General features: G+C 44.6%; 1 protein-coding gene across 3 annotated transcripts in view; it reads left to right on the top strand.

Moving 5' to 3' along the window:
- LOC115547797 (double-stranded RNA-specific editase 1) overlaps positions 1–10,000 on the top strand; it is a 43,217-nt gene that overhangs the window by 10,794 nt on the left and 22,423 nt on the right. The gene's annotated exons all lie outside the window — the stretch shown is intronic.

Below are 10,000 nucleotides of genomic sequence, written 5' to 3'. Positions count from 1 at the left end.
ACAACTTTCAAATATTTAACTTCTAAACTTTACATTATTATGGATGATTACATGGATCTTCTCAATGCTGTAGACTGCTCCATTCATTTGCATGGGCCTTCCCAACGTTTAGCTGTCAACTATTTTTGTTTATGCTCCGTTCACTTGCATGGTATATGGTATAAATTCACCGTTGCCAAGTATAATTGACCGTTGTAAAGGTAAAGGAAAGGATTTTTTGCCGTTTGCCATTTTAATCTAGATTAATCTAGATCAATTCCAAAATTAATCTAGATTAAAAAAAAAGGTCTATGCCCACCACTAATTATAATATATTAGATTAGGCCAGGCTAGACTATAGTATAGGGTTAGTTATAGTTATAGTATAGTTTTTATCTTGTTGGTTGTATACTCTGTGTTTTGATTTCTTTTTTATGATAAATGCTGTGCACGTCATTGCTGAACTCTGTGCTGCGGGTTCGATTCCCCCGCTTAAGTGGTCGGCTCGCTGCTGCAGTTCCAATGTCGACCACAGGGGGTAGTGTCGACCTAAGAATCGTCCCGTATCGCCAGGGTTTCAAACGCTCTTAACTAATTAGGGGTCCGAGCAGCGAAGCTGCTTGTCCTCTATTGTTTCTGTAACGTTTTTTTTCCCTCACATTCTGTAAAATTCATACTGCAGACTATACCGTAAATCGAAAACTCTTGAAATGTTCAGGTATGGTTACCGATAACCCCCACTACCCATAAACCCAAATCTCTAGAATCAGATGCATTTATTGCCCCGGTTCATCCTTTTAAAAAGGCAAGAAAAAGAAAGACAGAAACTGAAAAGGCAGCAACAAAAAAGAAGTTGGAGACTGCTCGAGGAAAAACGAGAATAAATATTGGATTAGCTTTTCAGCGATGGCGACAGCTGAGGGAGTTGAATGGCCTGAAAAGTGACGCAATGGTTGCCGTTGAAGTAACCCCTAAGCAGCAGCAGCTCTCGTGCACGGCTCTGTGTCGAGGGGTGGGGGCAGGGAGTCCTGAAGGGTGGGGGAGGAGTTAAACGGAACTCCGAAGAGAAGCTAATTTCAAATCATGCTAGCTCTCTCACATCGTACAGTATAGCTTTAATCTCTGAAATCAGATGCATCTTTTTCACGGTGGTTTTCTGCTCTAAAAATGTTTACTTTTCCCACAATTTCATAGAAAAGCAAAACGTCCACAGTCTCAACCCATTTGGCCTACATGACCATTTTGATATTGTATAACTACCATACGGCTATCATTAGGTGGATACCATTAACAGTGAAAATTCTCAGATCTGTACTCTTTTAAAAAAATCCCTTAATTCTCTTGTGAAATGTGTGCTTGGAGTTTTCGTGATGTGTTTTCTTGATCAATCGACATTTTCAAATGGTGAATGAGGCTTCCTAGAGTTCAGGAATGTCAGTGGCTCAACGGGATATTGCCGTGTACTGGTGATCTTTAGATTGAGAGTTTGAATCCTTATTAGAGCATTATGAACAAGCTGAACAAGACATTCTGTCATTACCACTCATTTAACAAAGATAACATTGAACAGCACCTGAAATTGGCGTTGGCTCAGCTCAGGAGGTAGAGTAGTTGTCTTGTAACCAAAAGGTTGCTAGTTCGATCCCCAGCTCCTCCCTGCTGGGTGTTGATGCGTCCCTGAGCCAGACACTTAACCCACGCCCCGTGCCCACTACATGCGCCCACTACATGCGTCCGTACGGGGCGCAACTGCTGCTGATGAGCTGGCCGTTGCCTTGCATGGTTGACTCTGCCGTCGGTGCGTCAACCGATGTAAGTCGCTTTGGATAAAAGCGTCTGCTAAATGCCCTAAATGTAAATGAAATTCATCAGGCAATCAATAATACGGCTCATTAGTTTCCAAGAATCGGACTGCCAAGACACAGGGGAACTTCTTCGTAATTAATTCTGTGACATTTATATCTCTCCGTTAATGTTCTTGACTACAACTGTTTAATTTCCCCAGAATTTCAAAGATTTTTCAGGTATATGCTTTGAAGAAAGCCCTTAATTCACTTGAGAAATGTGTGCTTGGAGTTTTCTGGATGTTGTGTGCTTATCAATAGACATTTTGACCATGTGAATGAGGCTGCAGTTCAGGTTTATAAATTAATCCTGTTAATCCCGTTAATCAGAGTTTGAGGTTATATTTAAAAATGATTTGTGTCGAAGTCGATAACTATAACTATATTTTACCTAATATTGCTGCTGAATTCCTTTATTTTCAATAACATTTTTCAATATCATTAAAGATTATATTAGATTATCCTAAAATAGTAGATTATTTAATATTATATTAGAGATGTAGATTAGATACTACAAGATAACATTAGAGGAGGAGAGGAGTAGAGGAGGAGAATGATAGCAATATATGGAGGGAGGAGGAGGAGAAGAAGAAGAGAGAGGAAGAGGAGGAGAAGGATGGGGAAAGGAAGAGAGGGAGAACCGAAATCCAGATTAGCGGCCCTTTCAAATTGACAGCTCTGTCAGAGCTCTCTCTCTCTCTCTCTCTCTCTCTCTCTCTCTCTCTCTCTCTCTCTCTCTCTCTCTCTCTTTCTCTCTCTCTCTCTCTCTCTCTCTCTCTCTCTCTCTCTTTCGCTCAGTTGCGATTGAGTGGCCGTCCCTCCACCTCCTCCTTCTCCTCCCCCTCCCCCTCATCCTCCCCCTCTCCTCCCCTCCCCTCTGTATACCCGCCCTGACACGCCCGCACATGCTGCACACTTGTAAAGTTGACGACGACAGAGGAGGAAGGAAGGCTGAGAGAGGATCAGTGTGACAGCACTTAGAGAGAGAGAGAGAGAGAGAGAGAGAGAGAGAGAGAGAGAGAGACTGAGAGAGAGGGGGGGAGAGAGAGGGAGAGAGAGACAGACAGACAGAGAGAGAGAGGAAGGAACTGAGTTAGAGAGACAGAAAGACAACAATTTTTGAAAAACTAAAAACACGGAGACCCACGACAGCTGCACGATGGCGGAGCTGTTGCCTGGCAACGCGGAGCCGTTGCCGTCGGCGACGGCCGCCTGTTGCCTCGTTCGGCCTCGCTTCAGACGGAGGCGCAAGAAACGCTCCGAGCGCAAAGGTAGAGTGTGTGTGTGTGTGTGTGTGTGTGTGTGTGTGTGTGTGTGTGTGTGTGTGTGTGTGTGTGTGTGTGTGTGTGTGTGTGTGTGTGTGTGTGTGTGTGTGTGTGGCGGGGGGAGGGGGGAGTGTTTTATGCCGCAGGAAACCGCTGTTAATTGGTTAATTTATATTTTTAATTGTGGACGAAATTTCATCCCTCAGTGAAGATGTGTGTGCCTGTGTGTGTGTTTTCTGTGTGTGTGTTTTTCTGTGTGTGAGTGTGTGTATTCTTTTCTGTGTATATCTGCGTGTGTTTTTCTGCGTGTTTCTGTGTGTGGGTTTTTCTGTGTGTGTCTTTGTGTGTCTGTGTTTTTCTGTGTGTGTGTGTGTGTTTGTGTGTGTGTATGTGTGTGCGTTTTTTTCTGTGCGTTTGTGTTTCTTAGTCTCTGTATGTGTGTTTGTGTGTGTCTGCGTGCGTTCTTCTGTGTGTGTTTTTCTTTGTGTGTGTGTGTGTGTGTGTGTGTGTGTGTGTGTGTTTTTCTGTGTGTCTATGCATGTGTGTTTCTGTGTGTCTGTGTCGGTGTGTGTGTTTTTTGCTGTGTGTGCGCAAAAAAATCCTCTGATGTGACTTGAGCTCTGAACTTTTTCCCAGTTTGAACCGGTTTCCGACAAGTTTTCGTCGTTAGCGGCAGAAGTCTATACTTCGGAATCGCCATTAAAACAGTTCACCGGCGTTCCCGGTGATGTCGTTGATGGCGGTGAAGTCCAGACCGAGGGGCGTTCTCATTGGATGCCGGAAGAAGGGAGGGACGGAGGAGTGGGTGCGAGACGGGGAGAGGGAGAGGATTGCCACTTGCGTCGCGGTGCAGGGTGGTGTGTTGTTGTGTGTTTATGCTGCTTGGTTCCTGACAGCGATGGCGTGAACCCAGATCGGGGGAACTGATGTGATTTTCTACGGCGCGTCGAGTGTCGGCCGTCGCGATCGGGTCAAGATATCACATCAACATGGCCAGTGTAGTCTCTGGCCCCGTCCACACGAAGCCGAAACGGGCGAAACCGTTACGGTTTCGATCTATCCGGTTTCGAAGTATCTCCGTAAAGACGAAGCCAAGCGAAACCGGATAGATCTGTAGAAACGCTGTAGTAAACATTCCAGGCCCATAAGGGGCGCTGCTTCTGGTACACAAATCCAGAAGAAGAAGAGGCGAGCATGCGCATAAAGGCTGCCTCCCGAACCACTAACAACACAAACAAACAGCTCTTCTACGATGGCGAACTAGATTCTCAATAAATAATGGCTTAGCAACCCAACAAGGGACATGATATGCTGCAGAACGATTACAAGCTTGTAGTCCGCCATCATCTTTTTTGTTGTGATTTCTGAGACTCCGCGGGCTTAAGAGCCATTGGCTAGGAGGTCGAGGGGTGGGGCGATGACGTCATGGTTTGCGGTTTCAGTCGGTTTCAGGCGTCCACACGAAACCAAAACGAAACCGGATAGATTTGAAACCACCTCCGAGGGTGGTTTCAGAAGTTTGCGGTTTCGGTCAGCGGATTCGCCGGCTTCGTGTGGACGGAAGGCCGAACCGTACAAGACCTTTGCGGTTTCGCCATGAAATCGGCTTCGTGTGGACGGGGCCTGAGTCTTTCTCTCTCTACCTCTGTCTCTCTCTCTTCAGCTCTCTATCCAACTCTCCCCCCCATCTCCCCCATCTCCCTTCACCACTATCGTTCTTTCTCTCTCTCTCTCTCTCTCTCTCTCTCTCTCTCTCTCTCTCTCTCTCTCTTCCCCTCTCTCTCTCTCGCCCCTCCAGAGTCGGCTCCAGAGCAGATCTACTGGAGGGGCATGGGTCGCCAGCGGGGGGGCACTGCCGTTTGTGAAATATTTTAACGCAAAAAAAAGGGGGAGGGCTGTCGTGAATAATAAACGCCCCTCTCTCCCACCTCTCTTCCCCTCTCTCTCTCCCCCCCACTTTCTCACCCCTCTCTCTCTCTTTCTGTCTTTCTGTCTTTTTGTCTGTCTGTCTGTCTGTCTGTCTGTCTGTCAGTCTGTCTTACCCCCCCTACACACACACTGACACACAGACCAACACCGACACCAACCCCATCACACTAAACCCTTGAGGCAGATAGAGGAGTAACAATCTCCAAACACACAAACACACACACACACACACACACACACACACACACACACACACACACTCTGTGATACGGACTCACCTGTCCATCAGCCCTTGAGGTCGGGCTAATCCTGAGTCCGCGGGGCGTGAAATTCAACATCTACCATGAGATGCACCCCCACCTTCACACCCCCCCCTGCCTCTCCCCCCTTTGCATCTCCCTCTCTTTCCCTCCCTATCTGTCTCCTTCCTTGCTTTCACCTCTCACTCTCTCGCTTTCGGGCTTTCTCTCGGACGCCCCCCCCCCCCCCTTCTCTCTCTCTCTCTCTCTCTCTCTCTCTAGCTCTCTTTCTCTCTCTCTCTCTAGCTCTCTTTCTCTCTCTCTCTCTCTCTCTCTCTCTCTCTCTCTCTCTCTCTCTCTCTCTCTCTCTCTCTCTCGCTCTCCCCCTCTCTCTCTCTCTCTCTCTCTCTCTCTCTCTCTCTCTCTCTCTCTCTCTCTCTCTCTCTCTCTCTCTCTAGCTCTCTCTCTCTCTCTCTCTCTCTAGCTCTCTCTCTCTCTCTCTCTCTAGCTCTCTATCTCTCTCTCTCTCTCTCTCTCTAGCTCTCTCTCTCTCTCTCTCTCTCTCTCTCTCTCTCTCTCTCTCTCTCTCTCTCTCTCTCTCTCTCTCTCTCTCTGCTATGAGGGATAATCAGGGACAGTATGGCCGACCTACACAGAGTACTCCGGCTGTGTCCCAATTCATAGAAAGCATCCTTCGTAGACCGCGTCCTTCGAAGGATGCGGCCTTCGTAGACCGCGAAGGACACTCCGAAGGCCGAAGAAATGGGACGGTCTAGCCTACGGAGCATTTCTGGTTTACGTAACAAACCGTTACCGCCCTTTACCTTGCGTGACCACGCGCTGCTCCTGTCACCTAGCAACCCTGACAGCTGAACTGACCTGTTAAGTAAACAGAAGTTAATCCGGACAGCGTGAAAAAAAGAAACCAACAAAAATTATTATTGATCATTATGTTTTTGTATATAGTAGTTTTATAATAATTGTTGTAAATAGTCACATGAATGTTTGTTGTAAATAGTTTTATTGTTGTATGTTTTATAAGTTATATACGAATACATTAGTCAATACAAAAAAGTTAGTAAGGGTTTTAATGAATAGTTAATCAAAAAAGTTAGTTAAATAAGTTAGTTTCAATAAATATGTAAATAATAAACAATCTTTTAAATATAACAGAACATAAGTTATTTGTCCACCAAACGCTCCAAAAATGAGAAAAACCTATCCATTCTTTCCCTGGGCTCTTCTCTCCTCTGCCTCCCCCCTTTGTAGCCTCATGTCCTCTTTTATTAACTGGAACATTTACATTTTACATTTACATTTAGGGCATTTAGCAGACGCTTTAATCTTTAATCCAAGGCGATTTACAATAAGTACATTTGTCATAAGAAGTGCATCAATATATCGCTGTCGGTACAGAAAGGATGTTCATAGAACCAAGTGCAAGTACCACAATCGCTAGGCTAATCAATTCCCCGTGTTACAGCCATGATAGCAACTACTGCAGTTGCTACACAGTTAAGTACTATAATACAATACAATACACAGTGTACAATGGTTGCCAGAAGGGGGAGGGTGGCTATGCAGTCGAGGTGGACTCTGAACAGGTGAGTCTTGAGTCCTTTTCGGAAGATAGTGAGCGACTCTGGAACATGTCTTCATCTCTGTCCCTCTTTCTGGACCTTGGCCCTCGCTGTCTTTCCTCCTCCTGATCCTTGTCCTCCACCTCCTGGTCCACCACTGCTGTACTTGCTGTACTTGGCCCTGGTGTGTTCTCAGGGATGTAGGCAATTAGGACAGGGGGGTTGGTGGAATGCCTCTGTCCCAATACCTCATCCATGGGGACAAACCAGGGCCAAGTGGCAGCAATGGGTTTCCCACCTACCCCCTCTCCTGACCCTGGATACTTGCAATCCTAAGGCAGAGGAAATCAATCATGGCAGTTAACAACAACAGCAGTATCAAAACAAATTTCAGCAAAAGTGTTTATTAACTTGCATGGTTAAAACAAATAATGTATATTTAAAATGACATGTACATACTTTATATATATTTTTTAAATTGTCCCATTTTTTCTTTGCCTGCAGGGGAGTCACCTTCCCCTGCAGGCCTATTTTCTCCAGAATTGTCCTAAACACAGAGACATTATTAATCAGAGAAAACAAGAGACACATTTATCAATCATGTTAATAGCCCATGTTAACAATCGGCCATTTATAATATATATATTTGACCATCTTGTAAAGGTTACATCTAAATTAGCCCTCATCCTATATGAAGCCCATAATAATAAGACAACCAGTAGAAGTCAAAACACCCTTTTTCTTTGTGTGTTTTTCTAGTGCTGTCTAGTACTGATGCGAGCTGTGACTTTTTTTGTCTATCTTTCTTTAATAACCCAAAATAGGACATCGTAGTAAACGATTTCTGGGGATGTTGTATCTGTCCTGCTGTTTAATGAGGGCTAATTTAACTAACCTTTACAAGATGGTCAAATGTAGATATATAAATGGCCTATAATAATTTTTATAAACTAACTTACGATATAAATAAACTATTGTTTCTTTACCCCCAAGCCACACTTGCTCATCGTTCTCCCCCCTCAATAGAATAAATCGAGCAGTATGCTGCTGGCCCCCTAAACCAAAACCAAATGTTAGAATTAGTTTTGCTTTACACTACCAAACAAAAGCAGCTTAAATAGCAAAATAACCAAGTTAACTGTGTAATCAATCCCAACGTCTGTAACGTTACGGTCTGAAAACCAGGGTCCACAACCTGTGTTCGCGTTGGTCCATTTATCTAACGTTACAGAATAGCAAATTATCTATATAATCGCCACAATTTCGGTAAATATAACCATTTTAACCTCTTAAATTTGAAACTATAGGGCTTAACGGGTGTTCTTAGTTAACGTTACAGCGTCACTAACTGTAACGTTACCTTACTTATATTGCCTATTACTTTCATGAAAAAAGTTTTAAGGGCCCTTGTATTTTTAACATTTGTATCGTTAAATACTCGAGTGACTATAAACAAAATACTTACATTTAAATGCAGAACCTAAATCGCCATTCTCCGCCATCTCCATTGATTGAATGCGCAATGAATCTTGGGAGGGATACGTTGGGCCGTGAAGGATCTTGGGATACGTTGGGCCGTGAAGGATACAGCCGATGCATCCTTCAAATCCGGGAAAAGAAGGCTGCATTCGTAGGCCGCATTTGAAGGACCCTTGGAATTGGGACAGCACTTGGCGCGACGCTGTGACGCAATCGGCGTCGACGCATCCTTCGAATGCAGCCTTCGAAGGATGCGTCCTAGGAATTGGGACACAGCCCATTTGCTGAGAGGGGCTCGGGGTGGGTTGGGCAGCCATGCGAGCAGAGTGTGAGGCCGTGATCAGTCAGGCCAGCCAATAGATCACAGAACGTCTGATCAACCCTCGGGAACAATTAACTATATCTGACAAAAACTTCTTCTTCGAATATTATGATATATTAACTTTCACTGTTTGCTGATTAAGAGCTTGATTGTTTATTTTAAATTACCCTGTAAGAGACGCTACTCTGGCCTGTAAGGTGCACTAGTCACTTCCTCATCGAATATGTAGATACATAAATATTTATAAAGCCATAAATAGTGTGATTGATAGTGCCTGGCACTTGGCTCTATGAACATCATTCCTGTACCGACAGCGATATATTGTTTCTCTTTCTTCTGACAAATGTAGTTATTGTAAGACTCTTTGGGTAAAAGCGTCTGATGCCCTGAATTTGCAACAGGTGTGCAGCCTACCCCAGAAAGAGAGAGAGAGAGAGAGAGAGAGAGAGAGAGAGAGAGAGAGAGAGAGAGAGAGAGAGAGAGAGAGAGAGAGAGAGAGAGAGAGAGAGAGAGAGAGAGAGAGAGAGAGAGAGAGAGAGAGAGAGAGAGAGAGTCTGAAAATGAAATCGCTAAAATAATTATTGAAAAGTCGAACCTGTAAGATGACATTGTTGCTTCACACCGTGGGCCCTATCTTGCATCCGGCGCAAGTGACTTACTGGCGCATGTGTCGTTGCTAGTTTACAACTGGCGCAGAGCGTTCTTTTCCCACCACCGCCACTCGCCGGTAAATTAGGGATTGATCATGCGCCCCAAGGGGCGGTTCGGCGGAAGGAGGAGGCGTGTTCTGGCGCAAACGGTATTTTGACGTTTCTGAATACCATTGCGCTACTGACCAGTTAATACCTGGTTTAAAGTCAGTGGCGCGTTGTTCAGATGCTTTTTTAAGGGCGCATGCATACATGCGCATGCGATGCATACGGATTGCTTGTGCACCTCGCGCATACACTTTGCTTCGCCCATCTACCTAGCCGCACATTCTTGGTAAATTATTTGGGAAAGAACAGCTGATGCAGCGGTAATAAGTTGTACTTTTAAATCAATGCATCTGCAAACACCGTACAGCAAACACATATTTTCTTGACAGAGACATCGTGTAGGCCTACATGCCCATAACTTTTAGGATTGATGAGTATTTGATCGTGAAAAACAATGTTTTACCGCGAGTGAGTGTTAAAAAGAATGAATGAATGCGGGCGCGCATTGTGTGCTCTGTTTAAACACGCAAACTAAACACGTAACGCATAATACAATCAATGGCAATGTCTATTACCGCGGGGACACATGCATATTATTTGGATAGCATACAATACTGATAAGAAACAATGTTTATAATGTAATGCGTATATCATTAAATAGAACC

This window comes from Gadus morhua, chromosome 7 (assembly GCF_902167405.1).
Source record: "Gadus morhua chromosome 7, gadMor3.0, whole genome shotgun sequence".
Taxonomy (NCBI): Eukaryota; Metazoa; Chordata; class Actinopteri; order Gadiformes; family Gadidae; genus Gadus; species Gadus morhua.
The sequence above is the reverse complement of the archived record's forward strand: the minus strand, read 5'-3'. Positions and strand labels throughout refer to the sequence as shown.